General features: G+C 39.3%; 1 protein-coding gene and 1 long non-coding RNA gene across 3 annotated transcripts in view; both read right to left on the reverse strand.

The window, feature by feature from the left end:
* The window catches only part of jing (AE binding protein 2 jing), a 212,147-nt gene that overhangs the window by 62,550 nt on the left and 124,310 nt on the right, over nt 1-25,287 (reverse strand). The window lies entirely within an intron of this gene.
* LOC149091227 (uncharacterized) overlaps nt 1-25,287 on the reverse strand; it is a 101,601-nt gene that overhangs the window by 26,902 nt on the left and 49,412 nt on the right. The window contains exon 2 of the long non-coding RNA XR_016196986.1: nt 3,829-3,958. This is a non-coding gene — a long non-coding RNA (uncharacterized LOC149091227). The remainder of the gene's footprint in view (nt 1-3,828; nt 3,959-25,287) is intronic.

Consider the following 25,287-nt stretch of genomic DNA (forward strand, 5'->3'; position numbering starts at 1 on the left):
TTTAATGTTTAGTTACTAGAATGTGATGGCCAGTGAAGTCGCAGTGGTGGTCTCTTGTTAGTGCATTCGTCTGGTCAACCCTCTTAGCTCCCGTGCCACCCTTAAGCCTTTAATCAAATGCAGCAACCCTAAGCGAGGGATTACCTTTACAGCTACTGCTCCTGCTGCTGTCGCTAACAAGTTGTTATTATTTGTTGCTGGATGTTGTTTAAATTAAAAAATGTCACGCGGACTTAATACCCATAATGTGTAGCCCCTGTGCCTGTGCCGTGCCTCTACCGTGCCTGTGCCTGTGCCTGAATGCCTGCAATGCATCAGCAACATCAATGAAATGTGTAAGCCTTTGACTTGATGCCACTGTGCTGTTAAGGGGTTCATTCATGTGTGAGTGTGTGTGAATGTGCTTGCATGTGTGTGTTTGTGTGTGTGCGTGTGTGTGTGTGTGTGGCACGCAACTGCAGAAACCTGTTTGATCCAAACTTGTTCTCAAGGGTCTCGACCATTGGCCAGCGGGCAAGCCCCATGCCATGTGCCGAAATAAAACATATATCGTTCAGATAGGGGCAGAAAATCTCAATATGCATATCAGTAGTATTGAAAGAAAAACATAGAGAAAGAGTGCGAGAGTGTGTGTGTGTAAGTGTGAGTGTAAGAACCCTGTGCCGTGTCGCGTGTTTCATCATACTTTTTTTTGTTGGATCAGAGACTTGAGAGGGTCGAACGGTAAACGTTTTGGCGATAACATCTGCCAGGGGTTTTTGCGATTCCACTTCCAGCTCAGAGGGGTTGCTCATTGCATAATTATGCCATTGTCCAATGAGATTCGATATAATCTAATTTGTTGTAGCCACCAAACCCGTGGGCTGCGCCCACGATCGGTTTTGGGGGTTAGTTTGTCGGTTTGTTCTTTCTTTTCAGCCAAAAGATGATGACCCAATGACCTACAAGTTGTGCTTTACCTTTCATTATTCATTTGTTGGCCCTGTGCCAGGTTGAATGCCTTCGCATAAAGTATTCACTGCTGTTTATCGCGCAAAGGATTACCGGACTATGCTACTACCCCTGCTGATGCTATGTGAGGTGTGTGTGTGAATAAATCCTTTAGTCTTCAGACCTAAAGCGAATTTTATTCATACTTGTCTACTTTTCGGGTTCACTTTATATCCATTATATTCCCCATTCCCGCATTAATCGCCAGATTTTCCAAATTGTAATTTTTCGATATCTCTTTCTGGCTCGAAACAAAGTCGCTTTGCTCTCCTATCCGGCCTCTGTCTATGCTTCTGCTTCGTATTTTGTTTTCGCTTTACATTTGTCAAATTAGCTGTAGAGCCGATAACAGCTCCGGGGCGGAGCAGCGCAGAGAAGAGGGGGAAGCGGCCATAGCAGCAGGAGATGTGTTTTCAAAGTGCCCGCAGCCAATGCATTAATCCAGTCATTGTCAATTGATTATATTTATAGTCTCTACTCACATGCTTCGCGCAATCTGTATAAGCTTCACATGGTCGATATATTCGAAAATACAAACTAGTTTTAATGGTTTTCGAAAATATTCTTTATATAGATATTTCTAAATATTGTTATTAGAAGCAAATATTAAAAAATTCATAATATTATTCATATATACATATATATTTATTATATTCTTTATATAGATATTTCTAAATATTGTTATTAGAAGCAAATATTAAAAAATTCATAATATTATTCATATATACATATATATTTATATTTACATATATATATTTTTATATAGGCATTTATAAAATAGACCTTCCTAGTGTTGAGTCTGTCGGCTGTGTTTGCCTTGTTATTGAACTGAACTTGACATTTCGCACTGATATTGGTATAGGGACAGGGACAGGGACAGTCGTTAGACTGTTCGGAAACCTAAGCTGTGGAAGAGCAGAAGAGCAGGGAGCGGGTTGGCTTGTTGTGGGTTAGGCTCGATGAGCCAGTGAATACGTGAAATAAAAAGAATAATAGGAATGCGCCAAATGCGATGAGCTTGACCCGAGCCCAATCTAGGGACAGGATACACGTCGAGCCGACACAGGAGGCTGCCTCTACTTGTTCAACCTTAGCTCGTTGCACGAGCCAAGGCAGTTCGGCAACACGAGTTGAAAGGAGTTGTGGGTATGCAAATCGGTTGAAAAAGGACACAGAAATGCGTTTATGAATTTATTTGCGAGAGGAAACTAAACGAAATATTGAAAGCTTTAGCAGACAGAGAACATAAAATATAGCTGAAAGCAAAAACATAGTGTTTTTAAAGCCAATTGGATTCGGCGTGCAGAATCGCGAATGCTTTAAACTGCCAGCTGTGCAAATCATAAACCTGTTCATAAATCGTAAATGTTATTGAATACTCAACCCCTCGGATGAACGAACTTTAAAACTAACTTAGAAGCCACAGCAAATCCTTTAGGCTCCAGTTGAACCTATCTACAGTGCGGCACAGATTGTAGTTAGATATTATGTCAGCTTAATGAGTCGAATGCTATCCAGTCCGAGTTCCTTCGATGTTAAGGGGGTTAATTCTGACTCTATCGGAGCACGCCGTGGTTGCTCGCATTTCTCCTCCAACCAAGAGCTGTCATTTTATAAAGTGCATGTAGATAATCTTTTAGATGCGATGTGATGCGTGTGTTGCCTTGACAGTTGGAAAGTTTCAATTTGCTGCTTTTAGGCTTTTAATTTAGATAATCTTCCTTCAATGGTTTTGAGGATAGATGCGGTCTTGCTAGGTCTGAACACTCCTGATATACTGGAACTACCAGATAATACCGTACAATGCTGTACATATCTAACAATTTAATTTATGCAAATACATTTTACATAAAGGAAATTAATTCAGAAATATTCATATTTTCAAGTCTTTAATATCATAATTAAATCTTATTGTGTAAATAACTAATTTTATTTTACTTATATAAAAATATGGAAAAATATCTGTAGAACCAATCAACACATTTTAATTATTTTGCGATTGCTGCTGCTTTAAAAATTAGTTTCCAAGTCATATCTCTTCACTTTTCATCATAATACCCACATTTTTTGCTACCCATTGCTTTCCGTTTTTCTTGGACAGCAAGTCCATAAGGCTGGGCCTGCTATTTAGATCCATTTAATTGCCGGCTAAACTTTTTCTGCGGCCGGGAGTTCTTACTGCTCCTGCTGTTGTTCCTTCTCCTGTTTCCTAGCACCGATGTGTTTAACTGTGTTAAGTTCCCAGTCGGGCGTTACCGACTGCGGAATACTCGTTCACACCCCATAAGCAATTTAGTAGTTTAGCTCTAATACTGTAGAAAGTTTTTCTCGATTTGCGATGAAAAATAACAGGGTATTTTTAAATATGCCACGACCCTAAAGAGGCTTAGAGGCGAAGTTAGAGACTATTCAAATTTGAAGCTTCTAGCTATTATACTTTAGGAGATATAAACTATATATATATTTAAAAAGCTTGACGTCTCTAGAGATACAGTTGTATCCGATTTGCCACGTTCCCAATGAGCGTAGATATATGTATTCGCCATAGCTTGTGATCTTGGGTGGTCGAAGGAGTCTATATTCAAATTTTCAGCTTTCTAGCTCTTCTACAAATTTGATTTCTGGTATATCGGAAAATGCTCTTTCTGATCGGGCGGATCGGAAAAAATTTAACACTCTATAAGTCGAAGGCACACACTAGTGTGTGTTCCAAATTTTTAAGTCTTCTAAAAGCACTGAAAAAAATGTGTTCACACATTCACGAAAGTGAAATGAGTATATTGGTTTTGTGCAATGTCCGTCTTGTCCGTCCGTCTATCCGTCTTTCCGTGTGAACACATTTTTTATACCCTGAACCCATTGAAAATGGGAAATCAGCGTATAATGTTTTTGTGTAAAAGTATGTAACAGGCAGAAGGAATCATCGCAGACCCCATAAAGTATATATATTCTTGATCAGCACGACGAACTGAGTCGATATATCCCTGTCCGTCTGTCCGTCCGTCCGTCCGTCCATATGAACGCCGAGATCTCAGAAGATATAAGAGCTAGAGAGCTGAAATTTTGTGTGCACACTCGTGTATACCATACGCAGTACGAGTTTGCTTTATTTTTTCGATAACTCATCCGATAACTTTTTTATCGAGAATAATCGAAAAATTGATTTTGTTTTTTGAGCCTCATCGGAGTTCTATTAGACGTGGAGACTTCAGATGTACTGTGTATATACATATGATGATCATCAACAGATTTTGGATACCACGCCCCCTTCGCCCCCAATTTGCAAAAGTACTAGAGACTTGTGCCTTGGATTGTGATATGAATATGATTACGCCCTGAAAATTTCGTATCTTTATAAGAGAAGTTATTCACCAAGTAAATTCTCATACTATTGTCCACACTGCAGCGCAGCCCAAGCGCAGTCGCTGCTTACTGCGCAGTTAGCAGAGCGCGGGCGCGGGAGGGTGGATGCATGTGTATGTATCTGTGCGTGCATAAAAGAAGTGCAGAATGATAAGAATATCAGCTTGGAGGGTTCAGGGTATATCCTAGTCGAGTAGTCTCGACTAGAGTCTTCTTACTTGTTTATTATATATATATATATATATATATACATATACATATATATATATATATATATATATATATATATATATATATATATATATATATGCATATACATATATGTACATATCTATAGACATATATGATATCTGTGTATCTGTCTGTCTGTGTGTCTAACTGTTTGAACTTGGGAACTTGATTTTGCGTAAGAGTGCCAGGCAAAAAGACCAAAAACACCAACAACGTGTAACATCTGTCGCTAAGTACAAACTGTGATACACAGATACAGAGAAACAACCATAGACAGAAGGGGCGGACAAGCGGACAGGCTGAATGACAGGCTGGGATACACACACAGACACACACACATACAAATATGTATACATATATATCTATGTATATATAGACATACATACGTGGCTGTTAGTCCTGGAACCGCGTGCCAGCGACTCCTCTTTAAATATTGCTGACTGCGCGCGCAGCCACATGAACTGGCAAAGGACGAGCTGGCTGGCTTTAAGCCAGTCTCCTATATATGTAGCTCAAGTGGCTGAGAAAACGGAAGTTAGGCAAGAAATTAAGTATTTCGGTTCGGCAAAAACCAAAAAAGGAAAAAAATTGAATAAGAAAAACTTTAAAAGCCACGCCAAATGGCTGGCGAAGGCAAGGGGACATGGCACATGGGAATTGGAGTGGGACACGCAATCGGGCAGCGGCAGCAACGAAGCGGACTGCCAGCGGGTTGGCGGGCTGGCGGGCTCTGGTAGCGTGAGAACATTTTCATGCAGGATATTTTAGCTGCTGCTCATCAAGAGTTGAACACACCCTGGTGGGAAGTTTGCTACCCTATAAGACCAACACAAACACGCACGCACTCACACACATTCGCTCAGACTCGGACTCACACTCTGAGTTGCTCGCTCTCGCTCTCATCGCTGCAGCTGTGTTTTTATGAAATTTCCCAGTATTTTCGGTACACTTCCGTGTTTAATGCGCTCTCACGCACTGCACATGCGCTTCCAGCGAGTGCGAGAGCATTGAAAACATAAATAGAGACAAAGAGCGCAAGAGTTCCCTCAAAAAATACTGGGTTATCACATTCTAGTTGTTGTTGCTGCTGAAGTGCACTTCACTGGCTGGGCAAACACACAAACACACACATATGTGTGCATGTGTATCTATATGTATATACACATATATATATTTAAATATACATGCATATAGCTGGCATGCTATAGCGCTCGTTTCTTTTTTCTGGTTGGGGGTGTTATGTATTTTTTACAAGTGTTTAGTCAAATTCTCGTACGCTGCTAGTGGGGGAGCGGCCCCTCTAGGCTACCAAGCGAGGTGGAGTCGAGATGGGGAGCAGGGCAAGGGTTTGTCGGGAACGTTTTGTTTACAAACGTGAGGTAAAAAGTTCGATTGAAAATCCGGCAGAGAGAAGCATTTTAGATGGAAATTGATTTTCGCTGGGGCCAAGCGAGTCGGTGGAGATAAAGCAGCCAAAGCCTCGGTACATAAGCTAAATATAATAGAGAGTAACCCACCCCGCACTCTTTCATTCTTTCAAGAAATCGAACCGTATGTTAAGCGTTAGAGTTTTGGGAGTTTGCCCTGAGATGTTTCCGAAGCAACAGTTTATAGTTAAGTGATAAAAGCTAGTCGATGGTTTAGAGATAGAGAGTGAGAATGAGAGGGAGCGTGAAAGGGAGAGATTGAGCGGTAGATGAGGAAAGAAAAAGTTAGAGAGGAAGAGAAATGATAAAGATACTGAGCGGAATAATTAAAACAAAAAAATGTTTTAAAATCGCTTCCTTGAGGTTAAAAAAAAACAAATAAGAAAGCTCTAGTCGAGACTGCTCGACTACGAGATCCCCTAAACCCTAAAAGCAACTGATATTTCAATAATAGTTAGCACACACACACGCACACGCACACACACACACGCATACAAACAAATACACGCACACACATACACATACAAACAAACACACGCATACACACACACTCACATATACAGGGGACTGCGCTTGGGTTGTGCTGCAGTGTTGGCAATATTATGATAACTTATTTGTTGAATAATTTAATTTCTAGACGTACGATCGTAATGAAACTTTCAGAACGTAATCGTAAACCAAAATTGTATAAAGTTCATCTTAATATACATTTTAAATTTGGAGACTCTAGCTTGAAAGATGTAGGAGATATAATTATTTAAGTGATCTTCGATAAGGTTTTTTATCGATAAAAAATATCGGAATAAGTTATCGTTTTTTAGTGATAAACTCGATATGCGCGTGATATATACGGACATTTTAAAAAAAAGTTGAAGTCTCTAGCTCTTATATCTTCTGAAATCGACGCGTTCAAACATACGGACAGACGGACAGACGGACGGACGGACGGACAGACGGACGGACAGGGCTAAATCGACTCAGCTCGTCGCTCTGATCAAGAATATATATACTTTGTGGGGTCTGCCACGCCTCCTTCTGCCTGTTACATACATTTCAACAAAACCATTATACCCTGATTTCCCATTTTCAATGGGTTCAGGGTATAAAAAAAAATGTATACATTTTCTTCGTGCTTCGGTATATACATACATTTAAACATCATGATTACGTTCTGAAAGTTTCATTACGATCGTACGTCTAGAAATTAAATTATTCAACAAATAAGTTCTCATAATATTGCCAACACTGCAGTGCAACCCAGGCGCCAGGCCTGTATATGCGTGTGTGTGTGTGCTTGCGTTTCCTTGTATGTGTGCTTGTGTTTGTTTGTATGAGTGTGTGTGTGTGCTAGCTATTGTTGAAATATCAGTTGCTTGTAGGGTTCAGGGGATCTCGTAGTCGAGCAGTCTCGACTAGAGCTTTCTTACTTGTTACTCTTACATTTGATACCTTGATCTTACAGGATATATATTTGTAAAACTCCCATTTTTATATAGCCCAAATACCAAAATTTTACAACGCGTTCTAGCTCAGGTATTTCAAATCAGTGTTTTATAAAACATAAAACCTAACTGTATACGTAAATGTGTATTTTCTTTACAATTTATTAGACTTTGTTCCGCTTCGATTATTTTGCTCTCGTATTTCACATTGAGAGTCGCTTGCTTGACCGATCTTTCAAGTGTTTTTTCTTCTTCTTTGTAGAAGGCAGTGGAGATCATCTAAAAACTGCCCGAGAAGAGCATTGAGGCCGATCTCAATTATATAACACTCAGCAATTAGCTTCCAGTTCATGAAACATGAATAGACGAGTTAAAGCTCTCTTTCCTTCTGTCTTTGCTCCTGTCACGGGCGGGGAACCCAACCACATCCTTACGTGCATCTCGAGAGGCAATCTTAATAGCCTTTGCAGACAGAAGACAACAGATGATTGACAAAGAAAACCGCAAGACATATTTAAATAACTGTGCAGGGGCCGTCGCAAGACTTGTCGTGGCTCGAACCGAACAAAAAACAGGAGCAGAAAGAAAGAAAAAAAACAAAAATCAGATGATTGCGCAGCAGCAGCAGCAAAACAAAACAAAAGGACAGATCAAGGTAAGGCTTGAAGAAACAGCTGTCAAGAATTGAGGACAAACGGCATATGATTGCTGCGGTGGCTTGTTGCCTGTTGCTTGTTGCTTGGTGCAACAGGCTGCAAGGTGCAAAAGAAAACTTCAGCCAAGGGGAGGCACGAGCAGGCGAGCTATCTGCTCGCCGGCATTAAACAGAAGCAGAAGCGGGCTTAATAAGCGATGTTTCCTGATTATTGTGCTTGGGAGCAGTCGGTGAGCTCCCCCCATTACAGGTAGCTCAGGTAAACCTGCATGATCTACTCTCTCCCCTTTGTTTTCTCTCTCTCTCTCTCTCCCTCTCTCTCAGTTGGTCCTCGTTTACCTCCGTCTTGATCGTCCGCCGGCTTGTTGAGCAGCTGTCGTTAATGAGCTGCACCGCAGGCTACCCTGTGTTTCGCAGCCGCGTAGGGGTTGCTCGGCCATCAGCCAGCATTTCGTATCAAATTTTAGTTTTTTCCTGTTTGTTGTTTGGAGAGCAAATGCAATCTCCGCACACACATCTAATCTTTATTGACGGCGTTCGGCTAATGCTATGAAAATTCTATTTGTCAAACAAACAATTTCAATTCATTTCGTCTCGCTTCGTTTCTAGGTTCACGACAGCACTATAAATGGCTTAGAGCCTCAACTTCTTTACAGCTATTTGTCTGTGCAGGTTGCCTGTTTTGTCTGTGGCAGGTACGTGAACTGCTTATCCTCAGCAGCTGAACACGCGAAATTTACAAAGAACTCGTCTCGCCATAAGGTCCGCTCGCTCGCGCTCTTTCTCTCTCTGCATGATGTGGGTTTGGTGATAAAAAGGATTTTCGTGTTTTTCATACCTTGTTCTTCATAATGAAGGTTGGACTCTTGTTTGCTTTAATCGTATGAAGACATCTGCTCGGCGGTATTTTCCTTTTTCACTGTTTCAAATTCACGCAAGATCTTGAGCAGAAGTCTAATGGAAGTCTAGTACCTAAAGTGTGTGACGCTCAGTAAGTATTTAATCTGTTATTGTACTCTGAATCCACTGTGAAGAAAAATTTAGGGTATGATGTTTGTTTTTGTTACATGTAATACATCAGGACGAGGAATTTAGTCGACTTATGCAGCTCTGACATCCCATTAGACCGGCCGTCCGTCAGCGATCTCGTAATGCAAGGAAACTAGAGACTATGCGTAATTTGGTATACTATGTGCATTACGCCATTGTACTTTCCGTTGATAATTCATTATATAATACTTTATAATTTGAAATAAATAACTCCTTCTGAAAGTCTATCCGTAGAGTCTAAAAATAATTATTACACAGTTTTTTTATCCCTTGGAAATTGAACCAGTATTTAATGCTTTCGATTGTCATATATGTAAGATTGTAATTTATTCCCAAGGAATTTCAAATGTTAGGAATGTGGAGCGCAAAGCTTCTTGCAAAGGACTCATAGGGTTTTGGATTTCAATATGTGTTTTTGTCGCCGCCAATATCGAAAAGGCATTCGCTTCCCATTTAGATAAGTAAGCTCGATATATATTGAGTTAATTTTGTCGGAGCGCGGTCTGCGGAATAAGAGGCGCGTGTCAATTTCCCGTTGATTAGCGCAATGCTGTTTCGACTGCGAACCCAACTCAAACTCTGACCCAAAAGACTTTTCTCAGCCCGGGCCGAAGACCTAAACACACAAACACACAATATAGCAAACACTTACAGTAATCTCACCCCAAACAGCAACAGCAACAGCAACAGCAGCAGCACCACCAACATCACCAGCCGCAACAAGAACAACAATAACGACAACAACAACAGCAAAAACAACTTTCCTGTTTGCACCCACTGCCCTCTCCACGTTCAGCGTTGAGCGCGTCGCTTGCGCATTAAATGCGATTTTAATCACTTTTCGTTTTGTCACTGACGTGTGACTGGAAACTGAGAGAGCAACTGCGAAAAGAGCTTCTGGGAACTGAGGGAGATATATATATATATATATATATATATATATATATTTATCCCTATATATTGGGAGGTTCTTGGCTCCGAACTCCTCTGTTTTAGCCTCTCTGCCATAGGCTCAAGATAGCTCAAGTCGTCGCCTGTCCGTGCAGTTTTTCTAAGCTCTCGCAACTTGGTTAGCCGAAATGAGACAGGCAAATAGTCCGTAATGCTAGAATAAGAATCGGCATCCGTATATCCTTTGCTATGCTTATTAGACAATTCATTATTCAATAGTTATCTCGATTCCATGATTTTTTTTAAATCACTGGTTGAGGTTTTATTTACAGTAAAATTCGATTACAAGGACGCTCAAGGGACCGTTATACCTGGAAGACACCATGTTACATGGTTATGAAACTGATATAACAGTTTACTCATAAAAGCGAGGTCGGATTCTACTGCACTTGAAATAACTTATCGTAAGATATTTCGTTGGTTTTCTTCTCCTTCTGTTTATTACCAATTCTCATATTTCTAGATTTATATGTATAAGCTTTTCTGCTTACAATGATGTTCTTTCTCATTATTGAGTTTATTTAAGTTTTAATACTATAAGTTTAGTGTTAAACATAAAATAAATTCCTTGATTGAAAATAATAACACTTTTTATGTTTTATGCAAATTTCTAATAAAGGGACATTAACTAAAAACCAACTCGTCAATCCTCATAGAATTTATTAATTAGAATTAATAGATTAACAGACGAACTTATTTATTTATATATCAGCTCTCTATATCATTAGCTCTCGATTTAGGAAAACGATTTCAAGACTTTCCATGATACCTCATATCATATCAGAAGCATATTCAATCATCGACATTCCAAAGGGGAAATGCTTGTCGTCTTATCTTTTCGTCTTTACTCTCATAGTTTTATTTAAATATCCACACAAAAACTTTGTCATTTGACCCTCGAGCAAGGCGTCGTATTCTAGCGGCCTAACTGTTAGTTTGTTTGTCTGTCAGTACGCGTGAAAATTTAGTTCTGTTTGCTGTTTTTCTGGTCTTCGGCTCAGCATGTTAATGTAATTTTTATGTTGATTGCAAATTTGCACATTTCCGGATGCCAAGCTCTGCTACAGGAGACAGCAGACAGCAGACAGCAGACTGAGAGCTGAGAACGATTTGGCTTTCGGTATTTAACATGCCATTAAAAGGGGCCCAGCCATATGTGTGCGCCCATATTGTGGGTTCCTGATTATGATGTTTACTGTGAGGCTGTCGCTAGGGTCTCGCTCGATGTACGCCAAGGATATGGGCTTTGTTTCACTTGGAGCGCGCTTAAATGCTCGGCTTTGTTTACTTCGCGCGTTACGCTTTAATCAGCGGTATTAATTTAATTTAATTTGATTTAATAATCCGGCTGCACAGAGCACATGTGGCGGGGCAGCTGAAAAGACCCGCAGCACTGCAGCTGCTAAGTACGTCTAAGTGGTTCCCATTGTGGTCCGAGCCGTTCGTATGATCTATTGTGTCGTCGAGTGTGTTTTGGCCATTGTCGGGGACTTGCTCATTAAAAATAATAGAGGGAGTGAGAGAGTGAAAGAGCTTCATTAAGAGTATGCCCTGTAATGATAACGAATTCCCTGGAGCAGGAGTCCGACTCAAGTGGGCTTACGGCGAGCCTAGCCAGGTGCCTAGACAAATGGTCAGGCACTTGGCTAACTGAATGGATTTCGCGTTTTAATGCAATCTCTGTCTGAAGAGTTGCCAAATTGAAAATCCTATTATTATGGAAGGAAACGAGTTGTTAAGCTTTCCATAGTCATTACATACTTATATCTAATGATGAGGAACTGTGGTGGGTTATACTTTCAACTCTGGCTTCAATTTCTTTCTGATATTTTGAAAGATCAATTATTTGCAAAGAAGAATTTTAGCTATAGCGATTTCGTTACTTATAGACTTCTTTTTTTACTCTTAAAATAATTTTATTTCTCAGCTATGCAAATTTGAATAGATTGCTAAAATACTTAAATTTCATTCAATAAAGATATTTTTGACATCAATTAAATAAACATCTTCTTATGACACTTTTTGAATCAGATTTGTTCGCATTTCGTGTATATTGTATTCATTTATTAGAAAGCTTTTCAGTCTTTCCATGGTATTCCAATTAAAATCTTCGCTGTTGCCACTCAATTCAATTAACTTGGTACATTTAAGTCGCATTGGCCACTTACTGAGAACTCCTTTGAGCATTAACCCATCAAATACTTTTGTCCCAAAGAGGGAGCCGTTTACTAAACTTTGGAGCACTGTGATATAATTTGAATGAGTTTTCGTTTCATTTTGATTTTGATTTAAATTTCTAACTAGCATTTAGGCAACACTTCAAAGGTTTCAATTAAAACAACAACAACGTACAGATCCAGGCCGCCCCGAAAACCAATATATCCTGTACGACCCCGACACACACGCACATACACACAGATGCTACCTCATGGATTGACCCACACAGTCACGCATATATATATATATATATATATATATATATATATATAAATATGTATGTATGTGCATATGCATATATACATACGCCCACACGCACCGACATAAAAATAATCAAAAATGGTATATAAACAAACACGACGACGCGAACTAACGACGCACAGTGGACAATTTTCATGAATAAGTCGATGCACAAGCTGATAACGACATTGAAGCAAATTATTATCTATAAGGTACGATTGTTATTTTTGAATGAAGAGTCTTATCGAGGCCATTTATGATTAAAATAAAATGTTCAACTAGAGGAAATTAGTAATTAACAAAACTAAAGCCGACCGAAGAGTCCCAAAAGTATTAAGAGTAGTATTGAAAACTATCTTGAAGCCAATTGCATTTGAATTAACACAAACAAAAAGCAAAATTGATATGCTTATTGATATAGAAAATTTGTTTTTCTGAATCGGTCTCAAATTTCCAAGTAGCGTCTAAAATTAAAATTACAGTATAGCTTTATCAACGGTATGGAGAAAAGAGTTAAATAGCTCCACTGTGCAGTCGCTTAGTCGGGTGTGGAGAGTTTGTGCCTTGACTTCCACTGCTCGGTCTGCCTGCTGACTGCTGCCTGTTAGCCAACCAACCAGTCATTCAGCAAGTCGGTGGATGGTCCTTGCTGTCCTTTCCGCCCTCTGGTTGCCCTGGCGCCTTGTTTTAGCTACCTTTTGGCTGCTCTTAGGCTGCTTTGCTCTGTGCTGGGCACTGTTCTGCTCTGTTCTGTTTGCCTGTGTGTGTGTTTGCTCAAAATGTTAAAATCCTGTTTATTGGATTCAATGGTTTGTTAATTGCCAATTTCAACTCGTTCTACCGTCACCACCCGTCACCAGTACCTTTGCCTTTTGCCGTCTTTGGCCACCACCTTCGTCTCGACCTGCCTCATCGATGCCTGCCATAATAATTTCCTGGCTATAAAATTCATTAGACCAACGACCACCTGTAAATGTCCCCGTCGCCGTCGCCGGTGCACGTCTCGTATGTCTGGCTTGTGTTCCGATGGCCTCACTACCAGCTACCGTTATGTGCGGCTCTTATACATTTGCCAAAGAGAGAGTGTCTGTGTATGAGCGTGCCTCTGAGTGTCTGCTGGAGACAGTCGCAGGTTGCCATGAAATGTGCCTCGAAATGTCGCAGGTGTCGTTAAATTAGGCACGAGCTGGCATCAACTTTAATGCCGATGGTCTAACGAGTGCCAACGAGGTATCTGCATTAGTCGAGGCCGTTGTAGATCGTAAATAATCAGCATAAGCTAAGCGCTGCATCAAGATCTAACCGCGTGATTTTTATGTCCATTCAAATTAAGAAGTTACTTGAGCTCAAATTGATATCGCCGTAAAAGTTAAAGTTGAAGATGGGCAGATGGGAAGGTGGCAAGGTAATAATACTTGGGTATCAAGTTTTATACGCTCAGGTATATGAAGAGGCAGCTCTGCAATTTGCTTAAATTAAGTTCATATAACCGTAACTTGGGTGTCTTAATGGAGGTGAAATATTTAATTTACAAAGGAGCAACGAAATAAGTAGAAGCGCTTTTTGTTTTAAAGAAAAAAGGCGAATATGAGAGAGTACGGGAAATTCTAAAATAATGTATAATATATTACATATTTTCTACAAAGAAATACGAATTCTATAAAGGAATACGGATTCTACTAAGTTTTCATATGTATGTATATGTATATAAATTTATCGATACCACTGATTGAATATATTTTCTCGTAACAGCTTTAATAATTTAATCGTATTTCTTGTGCCCGAACATAGATAATAGAGAAATTAAACTTATGTTTAGTTTGAAAAACCACTCTCACAATAGGCGCTAAGTGTTTGGAATTTATTTATACATTTGTTCACATAAATACATTCCTTTTAAATACTATTTGTAGAACAACAATTGCGATTGATTTGAGTTTTAATTGGCTGCTGTTCTTTGGCTTTCGATCTGTCACTCCACATCAAATGGTTGGAGTGGTGATGCGATGAGTAAATTTATATGTTTGCTTTGGTCCACTTATAAAGCTAAAGTCGCGTAAGCAGTACAGCATGAGAAAGATAAAAAGACGATTACGAATCGAGCATCAATTGTAACTAAAATTCAATTGGAGTCTTTATTAACACAAAGAGACATTATATGTAAATATAGTTTGTATACGAATATTGTCAAACAATTCAATTTCTTTTGGAATTCTCAAAGAGTTATAGCTGCAAAGACTTGTAATGCCCGAGTGCTTCATCTGAAAGCAATGATAGCTTCGGGTGGCCCAGTCATCCGTTCATTCTTACAACAGACTCATTGTGAAACGCTGCCAGCTATCTTTACGGAGCCCACATGATTGCTGGAATCTGCCAAACGGTTATCAGCAGCTGTCATCTTGCCGGTTAACAAGCGACACTCTCAACTTCAGATACTCACGTATACAAGTGTGGCTGTCAGCTACCAAAGAGCTGCTCAAGAGGTTCAGGTGGCACACCCACATACCTCCGGGAACACACATATACACACACACGCACAGTGGCGACTGCTGTCTGGTGTCGCATTTAATTCAATTGCACACACAAAAAATAAAAGGAAAGAAGAAAAGCTGAAGGAAAGCGAAAATCGCTACAATTGCAGAAAAATTGAGAAGAAAATTTCCACTGACAAACAAAAGCGCAGCAGCAGCAGCAGCTGCAGCCAAAAAGAAAAGTGGGCGTAAGTAGTGGTATGGGGCGGGGCTGATGTATCGCCAGCCAACGGATATGTCACGCGACGCAGGATATCAAAGCATGACAAGAACAGCGCAGTCAGAAGATGACTATGATGTAAAGGATGCCGATGATGAGCAGAATGATAATGACGAAAGAAACTCACGTACTTAAGAAAAGTTTTGTGTGCTTAGAAAATGGCAAACTCGCTTATGGAGGGAACACGTTAAAGTAACACATGAACACATACGCTTGTTCCTACCCACACACACACATAGACACATACAGACGTACACTTGAACAAATTTGAATTGACATCACATTTCCGCGTCGATGATACTAAGCGACGCGGCGCACGTGCCACACTGACAAAAAGCCCCCATTCGCTCGCCCTTTCTTGTTGCTTCTAGCTATTCCACGACATTTGCATGCCACACAGCGAGAAATGGTAGTGAGCTCAACAAAGTAGAATGTAAAGATTCAGAAGTGTAATATTTGACATATAATAAATATTGTATAACATTGACTATAATTAAATGAACATCTTATAGTCCATATATGGAATATGTCAAGAAATAATGTGTATTTTTAACATTTTTATACCCTGAACCCATTGAAAATGGGAAATCAGGGTATAATGGTTTTGTTAAAAGTATGTAACAGGCAGAAGGAGGCGTGGCAGACCCCACAAAGTATATATATTCTTGATCAGGGCGACAAGCTGAGTCGATTTGGCCCTGTCCGTCTGTCTGTCCGTCCGTGCGTCCGTCCGTCCGTCCGTCCGTATGTATGAACGCGTCGATCTCAGAAGATATAAGAGCTAGAGACTTCAACTTTTTTTTAAAATGTCCGTACATATCACGCGCATATCGAGTTTATCACTAAAAAACGATAACTCATTCCGATACTTTTTTATCGATAAAAAACCTTATCGAAGATCACTTAAATAATTATATCTCCTACATCTTTCAAGCTAGAGTCTCCAAATTTAAAATGTATATAAAGACGTATTTTATACAATTTCGGTTTTTGTTAAAATTTACCCCCGCCCCTATATCCACCCCCTCACCCTCATCTTTGTAGAAGTCGTATATCAAATACTAGAGACTTGAGCTTCGTTATACACATACATTTATACATCATGATTACGTTCTGAAAGTTTCATTACGATCGTACGTCTAGAAATTAAATTATTCCACAAATAAGATCTCATAATATCGCCAACACTGCAGCGCAACCCAAGCGCAATCGCCTGTATATGCGTGTGTTTGTTTGTATGCGTATGTGTGTGTGTGTGCGTGTGCGTGTGTATGTGCGAATTATTATTGAAATATCAGTTGCTCGAAGGGTTCAGGGGATCTCGTAGTCGAGCAGTCTCGACTAGAGCTTTCTTACTTGTTATTAGTTATTTTTAAGTGAGTATGTAATATATATGTATGTACATATATGGAATATAAAGAAACTACACAATTATGAATTAAAATATATTAATATTATTATTATATTAACTAAAGTTTATATAATAAGTTGGAAAATAAGATAAAATTGTATCTTCCAACGTTGTAAGTCTAGATTACAGAAATTTAGCACGTGAGCTAATGTTACGATTCTTTGAAGATAGGTGAAAAAATTTAATATATTTACGACTCCTACGGGCGTAGCAAATCAGTTATTTTTAAAATTCTATTATTTATATTTTAGGCATTATTGTTGCTAGACACCTCATACTCGGGCTGATCAACGACGACCAAAATGCTTCGACGGAATGAGTATTCCGCAGTCGCTAACGTCTGACTGCAACGTTCTTACTGATTGTCATTTGCATTCATTCCAATACGCTTAGATTCTTATACCCTGAGCCCATTGAAAATGGGAAATCAGGGTATAATGGTTTTGTTAAAACTATGTAACAGGCAGAAGGAGGCGTGGCAGACCCCACAAAGTATATATATTCTTGATCAGAGCGACGAGCTGAGTCGATTTAGCCCTGTCCGTCTGTCTGTCCGTCCGTCCGTTCGTCTGTCTGTCCGTATGTTTGAACGCGTCGATTTCAGAAGATATAAAAGCTAGAGACTTCAACTTTTTTTTAAAATGTCCGTATATATCACGCGCATATCGAGTTTATCACTACAGATACATTTAAACATTATGATTACGTTCTGAAAGTTTCATTACGATCGTACGTCTAGAAATTAAATTATTCAACAAATAAGTTCTCATAATATTGCCAACACAACCCAAGCGCAGTCCCCTGTTTGTATGTGTATGTGTGTGCGTGTATTTGTTTGTATGCGTGTGTGTGTGCAAACTACTATTGAAATATTAGCTGCTTTTAGGGTTCAGGGAATATCGTAGTCGCGCAGTCTCGACTAGAGATTTCTTACTTGTTTTTTTATTGAGTTAGTCATATTTTCGCTGACTGTAGCTTGGCCATTTCTTTGATATTTTCTCGGTTTTTATGGTCGGTCCGCCGCTCTCATCTATCTTTTAAACATTTAAAAAAAATTTTTGCTTTTGCCATGCGCTGCGGAAATGTCAGGGAAATGCATGGAAAATGCTTTTATATATCAATTCCTCAATGCTCTGGCTGACAGCTGTAGTAACAATATAAACACTTCCGTTCCTCGCCACAACCAATAGATTACTCACACATACAAAGACACACATAAACAAACACAGACGAACAGACACACTCTCTCTCTATATAATATATATATATATATATATATATATATATATATACATATATATATATATATATATGCTGGAGATTGTCTGCCATCAATTGCCAAATAATGTCGAAGCATCAAATATTTAAAATGCCTCGAGTGAGGTAGTTATTTTTTCTGTATTATCTTTTTTTTTGGCCTTTTTAAGCTTGTCTGGGTAGAGGTTAAGGGGCAGAGATTGCTTGCATGCGACATAACATGTTGCATTTTTAATGCGAGTTTTACGTCAATCTGTTGTGGATTTTGAGCTTTCTGCAAATACGTTTTAAAGCTCACTTTCGAGCGTTTATATCCAGGCAATATTTATGCCAAAACAATAGACACAACGAACTATGTGCAAGGGCCGAACGTGGGCGGCACTTATTGGGAGGCTGGTGTGTTTTTTGCAAGGTGTGAAAGGTGTGGAGCATAACAAAAATGCCAGAACAGTTTTACAGAAAAGGACCAAACAAATCTAAATATCGGACTTGCAGGCTCCCAGGCACGTGCACTACGAAAGCGAGCGGACGGAAGGGGGAAGAAGCGGTGGCGTGGCTGCACAGCATGAATGCCAAAACAGAAGGCAACTGACTTTTGGCTTGCAATGTAGCCAGAGGTAAAGATTTGCTAGGTAGGAGAGCGTGTAGCCAACTAAGCTGACCATGGCCAAGGCACACACTCTGACTTACACTTGCGCAGACATGCTGCACACACACACACACCCACACGCATGCCTTGGGAGTCAACAAATTTTGTTTTCTTTTTTAGTGCTGCTGCTGCTCGCTTTAATTTCTTTTGCAATTTTGTCCGCTGCATATTTTCACACTTTATCGTCGCTCTCGCTACTCGTCCCCGCCCCGCCTGTGTCACCACTGCTAGGCAAGCCCCTGGCAATCCACCCCTCAGCCAACCCCTGCTTGTTTGTTTGCTCGTCTGTCTGTCAAATGAATTATTTGCATAGTTTTTGGGCGCAGTGAGCGTCAAATGATAAAGCTTTTCTCGTCTCACCATTCAAATGCTTTTCAATCATTCATTTTTACAGCCGTTTTCCACCCACTTTTCCCTATTTCCCAGTTCATTTTTTCTACATTTTCTATCCGCGTTTTTGGTAGGCTAAGCACGGATTTTCTACGCCCATTTTGCCGACATAGTGTAAATATTTATTTGCCGCCTGAATAAGTTTTAAATATGTTGACAGGCAAAAGCAAATGCGAATTCACGTCTAAATGCAGCCGCAGTGCCTGCCCCTATGCAGCGGACTTAATGGATTTTCCAGCAGTTTCCCGATTTTCCAGCAGCCCCAGCGACTGCTAATCGCATGATAGATCTCTTTGATATAGATATACAAACTGTCGGAGTGTGAGCGTGCCAGCCGCAAAAATCCCTTGCTAATTGCAGTTTTGCGCGATGCAAATAAATTGAACGATTTCTGACGAGCTCTCACGATGAACGAGGAGGGAACATGGACATAGATTAGCTATTGCTATGGTAATACTTAAGCTCGTATTGGGCGCTTTGCATTAGGAGGTTTGCATAGTAGGAGGAACATTGTAGTAGAAACATTGAGAGTAATTGCAATATGTTTTTAAACTATTATATTATTTAATTTTTCTAAATTTAATATTAAATATTATATATGAAATATAATATTATAGATCTATAATTGTGTATATAAACAAATCGTCTACAAGGGCTAGTTTTTATTGCATTGCATTTAGCATAAATCGTGTTCCTTCATCAATTATTGTTACTTGTAGCTTTCAGTTACTGTGAATTACCATGTTACCTATAAAATATGTAATAACTAATTATATGGATTATATATTTTCAACAAGTCTATATACATATTACAATGCTAATAAACTAATTCATTACAACTTGAAACAACTCAGAAAGAAGACTGAGGTATATGAAGTTTGTTTTTTATTGGGTAGTCGAAAAAGTTTTTTTTCGTACTTTGCCAATAGATGTCGTTTGAGTCATATATATCCACTGCTATTAATATCATTGTGTACTACTCTATGGTGTTCGATTGGTAGCACTTTACCCAAGAAAAAATCAAATTTAAGGAATTTGAAAAAACAAAGTTACAGCTGCTTAAAAATGAGTGAAAATACAGAAGAAATTCGCAATGTTTCGAAATTTTAGTATCAAAACGGGAAGAATGCCACGCTAACTACCAATGAATTTTATGATGTTTACGGTGACGATACTGTATCAGTTCGTGTAGTACAACAATGGTTCGGTCGCTTCCATTGTGCATATTTCGATGTGAAAGATGCACCTCGCAATACAAGAAGCAATGAATCAGAAAAATTTTATTTGAAAGAGAGTTTATCAGTAGACCTATCTGGCAACACAATATTTTTTGACAGTAACAGCACCACCTTAAGGCGGCTATTCGAGATATATCATATTTAAAAGATGTTTACAAATTTACTTACAAAAAAAAAAAAAAAAAAAAAACAAGTAAGAAAACTCTAGTCGAGAGCGCTCGACTAGATACTACCCTGAACCAAACTAATAGAAAAGCACATTTAGTATGGTTCAAATTTCAATTTCGATATATTTAAAAATATAAATGAAATAGAAAACTCATTTAATTAAATACATATATACAAATTTTGAAACAATTAAAACAAGTAAGAAGACTCTAGTCGAGACTGCTCGACTAGGAGATACCCTGAGCCCTCCAAGCTGATATTCTTATCAATCTGCACTTCTTTTATGCACGCACACATACATTTACATGCATCCACCCTCACGCGCCCGCGCTCTGCTAACTGCGCAGTAAGCAGCGACTGCGCTTGGGCTGCGCTGCAGTTTGGGCAATAGTATGAGAATTTACTTGGTGAATAACTTCTTTTGTAAACATACGATCTTAATGAAACTTTCAGGGCGTAATTATATGGTCAAAATGTGTGTACATTCCAAAGCACAAGTCTCTAGTACTTTTTTACAAATTGGGGGCGAAGGGGGCGTGGTATCAAAAATCTGTTGATTACAAAATGTTTGTATTCATCATATATATATACACAATAAATCTGAAGTCTCTACATCTAATAGTACTCCGATGAGGCTCAAAAAACAAAATCAAATTTTCGATTATTCTCGATAAAAAAGTTATCGGATGAGTTATCGAAAAAATAAAGCAAACTCGTACTGCGTATGGTATACACGAGTATGCACACAAAATTTCAGCTCTCTAGCTTTTATATCTTCTGAGATCTCGGCGTTCATACGGACGGACGGACAGACGGACAGGGCTATATCGACTCAGCTCATCGTGCTGATCAAGAATATATATACTTTGTGGGGTCTGCGATGATTCCTTCTGCCTGTTACATACATTTTAACAAAAACATTATACCTTGATTTCCCATTTTCAATGGGTTCAGGGTATAAAAAGAATTACGACTCGCTCTGGGTTTGAACCTGAAACCTCGTGATCAAGCGCCGCGCTTTCTACATTGGCGACACCCTTCTGTTCTGTTTTTCAATGTCAAAACTGAAATAGATTCACTGCTACAGCGCTATCTACCAAATCTAAGTCAAACTAACTGCTGATGTGACTTTAAGAATGTGCAAGAACAACCAAACTAATAAAAACGTACATATAGTATGGCTAAAATTTCTATTTCGATTTTTGACAAAAATATAAGAGAAATTTAATCAAATATATAAAAATTTTGAAGCAATTAAAAGAAAACTACAATGTGCCCGCCCACAGCAGGATTTGAACCAGTGACCTCGCGATCGAGCGCCGCGCCCTCTACCATGACACCACTCCTCTTTTCTTATTTGCAATGTCAAAACTGAAATAGATTCACTGATGCAACGCCATCTAGCAGAACTAAACGAAACTAACTGCTGATGTGATTCTAAGAATGTCTAGAAAAAGTTTGAATGTATGTGTGCACACGTATGGGAAAAGTGTTGTCGCTGCAGCACGTGCGTTTGTTAATTGGCCAAACATTTTGTTATTTTTAACGTCGATTGACTTAACCGAATTTAATTAAACTTTCAGCATATGATTTACATATTCTATTGAATATTTGGCAATTAAAAAAAAACATGTCAAATCATTCACAATTAGCTATACTAGCATCTGACCTTCACTGGGGACTCTGGTGAATTTGGAGCCGGTATCCAAAATATAACAAAACCCGAAATTGTATAAAATGCATTGGAATATATTTTTAAAATTTGGAGACTATAGCTCTAAACATGTAGGAGATATAAATTTATAACCAATTGCGCTTGGGTTGCGCTGCAGTGTTGGCAATATTATGAGAACTCATTTGTTGAATAATTTAATTTCTAGACGTACGATCGTAATGAAACTTTCAGAACGTAATCATGATGTTTAAATGTATGTGTATACCGAAGCACAAGTCTCTAGTATTTGATATACGACTTTTACAAAGATGATAGTGAGGGGGTGGATTTAGTGGTGGGGGGTAAATTTGATCAAAAACCAAAATTGTATAAAATTCATTTTAATATACATTTTAAATTTGGAGACTCTAGCTTGAAAGATGTAGGAGATATAATTTTCTAAGTGATCTTCGATATTTACGGACATTTTTAAAAAAAGTTGAAGTCTCTAGCTCTTATATCTTATGAAATCGACGCGTTCAAACATACGGACGGACGGACGGACAGACAGACGGACAGGGCTAAATCGACTCAGCTCGTCGCCCTGATCAAGAATATACATATATACTTTGTGGGGTCTGCCACGCCTCCTTCTGCCTGTTACATACATTTTAACAAAACCATTATACCCTGATTTCCCATTTTCAATGGGTTCAGGGTATAAAAAAAAAAACAAGTAAGAAGCTCTAGTCGAGACTGCTCGACTACGAGATCCCCTGAACCCTTCGAGCAACTGATCTTTCAATAATAATTCGCACACATACACACACACACACAACAAACTCAAGCACACACACACGCTCACATATACAGGCGATTGCGCTTGGGTTGCGCTGCAGTCTTGGCAGTATTATGAGAATTTATTTGTTGAATAATTTGAATTCTAGACGTACGATCTTAATGAAACTTTCATAACGTAATCATAATGACAGACGGACAGACGGACAGACGGACAGGGCTTTATCGACACAGCTCGTCGTCCTGACGAGCCACGCCCCTTTCTGCCTGTTACATACATTTAAAAAAAACCTTTTTAACCTGATTTCCCATTTTCAATGCATACAAATGTGTCCGTCAAATATGGGAAACATCGCAGGGCCACCAGATAGGTCCCTCGAATATGGACAGCCTTGTAGAATATTGTTTTTATTCAGAATTTCAAAAAATTTTGAAGAGTTTTCGAAAGTTTGCAATGGGAACTCAGATCATATAAATTGTTGAGCATGAAGACGTCTAAAACACAGCTTTATAAAGGATGCCTTTGAAGGACTCCCGGCTGTGTGCCGTAGACTACCCGAAATGCTCACGTCAATTGCACCACAAGTTTCCACTTTGTATACCCTGAACCCATTGAAAATGGGAAATCAGGGTATAATGGTTTCGTGTAAAAGTATGTAACGGGCAGAAGGAATCATCGCAGATCCCATAAAGTATATATATTCTTGATCAGGACGACGAGCTGAGTCGATATAGCCCTGTCCGTCCGTCTGTATGAGTGCGTCGATCTCAGAAGATACGAAAGCTAGAGAGCTGAAATTTGGTGTGCATACTAGTGTATACCATACGCAGTACGAGTTTGCATTATTTTTTCGATAACTTATCCGAAAACTTTTTTATAGAGAATAATTGAAAAATTGATTTTGTTTTTTCAGCCTCATTTGAACACTATTTGACCTGGAAGCTTCAGATTTACTGTGTATATACATATGATGAATACAAACATTTTGTAATCAACAGATTTTGGATACCACGCCCCTTCGCCCCTAATTTGTGAAAAACGCATTTCCAATACTAGAGACTTATGCTTTGGAATGTACATACATTATATCATTATGATTACGTTCAGAAAGTTTCATTAAGATCGTATGTCTAGAAAATGTCGAGCAGTCTCGACTAGAGCCTTCTTGTTAATCTCAATTGCCGAGGCTTTTATTAGTTTTTGGCAGCGCCCTTCAACACGTGCCTAATCAAAGCCGACAGAGCACGTATCGCATGTCCTTGAAGCTGAAAGCTGACAGCTGTGGAGTCTGAGGGGGAATCTTTTCATGCAACAGACCTTGCCCTTAGACGGCACTTGAGCTGATGGCCAACGCGAACTATTTTGCGCCAAGTTGATTAAAAACATTGCCCAGCAATGAACCGGCCAATAGCCCAAAAAAGAGTAAAAGTCGAGTAGAAATCCGCCGAAAATAAATTACTTTTATTTAGCGTCCGGCTATTTGCAGCAGGCTGGGAACCGGTCGTCGGCTGAACGACAAACTATGGCCGCGCCCCTCTTTTTTACTCCCGCCCACAATGGGCCGACAAACTTTTCAAATAGACGTTTTCAAAGGCAAACTTTTTTATCTGCAACAACTGCAGCCGCTCTAGTCGGAACTGGAGTCAGAGCTAGAGCTAGAGCCCGAACCGAAGCCGTAGCCGCAGACCGTAGCAGTCCGTAGTCCGTCGGCCGGAAGCTTAGCTATGCTGGTTGTAACGGATTGCGGTATTTGAGGAGTGAGTGAGAGAGAGAGAGAGAGAGAGAGAGAGAGAGAGAGAGAGAGAGAGAGAGAGAGAGCTGGTGGAGAACTGCTGCACTCCTTTTTTTGTATTGCGGGCTTAGTAGAGCCTTTTCCAGAGGGCGACGTCGTGCCGTGGCACAGCAGCCTGTGCACAATTTATGATGTACGACAATACAATAGAGATGAGCTAGGAATTACGTAGAACCCTTGTTACAGCGGAAACCATGATTAGCTTTAGTTACAGTTTGAATGCCTGTAGAACTATACAGTTAATTAAAATTTAAAAGAAAATAAATTTGATATTTTTTTAGCTCAGGTCTCATTTTTATGAAACATGAGTATTATTCCATTTTGTATTCAACTCTTTAAAAGAAGAAGATATCATTGGTAGCATTGGTTACTTCAAGATCCTTATAAAATATGAGGAATGCGGAATAAAGGAATGCGCAATAAAGAAATGCACTCACGTATACGATTCAGGTTTTACTCACGAGGTTTGCACATCTCTAGCTAAGAACTAGCCGCTGGTCGTTGGAGCTCGAATCATTGGGGTTTGCGAGCGTTTGCGACACCCGCATTTATGTGTGAGTATTTGGTTTATTTCAAATACAATCACATTTACACACACACACATACACTCAG

The sequence above is a fragment of the Drosophila navojoa genome, chromosome 5 (assembly GCF_054131105.1).
Source record: "Drosophila navojoa isolate 15081-1374.11 chromosome 5, UAZ_NAV_1.0, whole genome shotgun sequence".
NCBI lineage: Eukaryota > Metazoa > Arthropoda > Insecta > Diptera > Drosophilidae > Drosophila > Drosophila navojoa.